Source organism: Aplysia californica, unplaced genomic scaffold, assembly GCF_000002075.1.
Source record: "Aplysia californica isolate F4 #8 unplaced genomic scaffold, AplCal3.0 scaffold00771, whole genome shotgun sequence".
Classification (NCBI taxonomy): domain Eukaryota; kingdom Metazoa; phylum Mollusca; class Gastropoda; order Aplysiida; family Aplysiidae; genus Aplysia; species Aplysia californica.
In genome coordinates, this window is record NW_004798041.1 from 85,867 (window position 1) to 87,080 (window position 1,214).

A 1,214-nucleotide genomic window follows, 5' to 3' on the forward strand; every position below is an offset into this window, starting at 1 on the left:
AAAAAAAATATATATAAATTTAAAAAACAAACAAATAATCCGCCCCCAAATAACAACAAAAGAAAAGAGAAACATAAAACAATCTTAACCCAAACCAACCTGTCTCCGGTACTTTTTTACTAGAGGTGGGCAAAATCCGGATAAATATCCGGATAATCGGATAATCCCCAATAAGTACATTTATGCGAATTCAGACTCTTAATTCTCTTTCCTGACCAGTTTGCCGAATTGGGTGCACCCATTTGTTGGAGTGATGATAACTCGTTTGTCAAAGAGGTTCTAACCCATTTGCCGAATCGGTTCATAACATTATTTACCGAAGAGGTGCACTAACATAATATTATCCGGATTTTCCTAAAGCGACTCATTGCCCAGCCCTATTTTTTTACCTCGTGCCATTTAAGAAACGCTTGTCTGTCCCTGGCTTCTTCCTCTAACATCTGATGGGAGTCGCTACTCTTTTCTTTCTTTCTTTCTTACGTTGTTTCTGTTTTTCTTTCTTTCTTTCTTTCCTTCGTTCTTTCTGTATGTTTTTCTTTCTCTTTCTTTCTTTCTTTCGTTTTTAATTTTTGTCTGTCTGTCTTTCTGTCTTTCTATCTTTCTTTCTGTCTTTCTTTCTGTCTTTCTTTCTGTCTTTCTTTCTGTCTTTCTTTCTTTCTTTTTTTTTTCTTCTTGTCTGTCTTTCTTTCTGTCTTTCTATCTTTCGTTCTTTCTTTCGTTCGTCCTTTCAGTCTTTCTTTCTTTCTTTCTTTCTGTCTTTAATTCTGTCTTTCTTTATTCTTCTTGTCTTTCTTTCTGTCTTTCTTTCTTTTTTCTGTCTTTTTTTTTCTTTCTTTCTGTCTTTTTTTCTCTTTCTTCTCTTTCTTCCCTTCTTCCTCCTTTCTTTCTTTCGTTTTTTTCTTCCTGTCTGTCTTTCTTTCCGCCTATCTTTCTTTCTTCTTGTCTTTCTTTTCTTCTGTCTTTCTGTCTGTCTTTGTGCTAAAAACGACTCTGTTTGCAGTTGAAACTGGGAAAGCCAAACTGCGATCTCGTCTTCAGGCGATTATTCAAACAACCAAACCTTCACTGTTAATCCAGGAAGTTACACGCGGACAGAGGGTAAGAAAGTATCCCGAACAAAACTGAAAAATGTAGCAGGAGCCCTCGTGATCTGGTTCAAAGGAATAGCGGCCACTTCAAAGTACATTAGAGCAAGTTGAGGGTGAGGGGTGGGG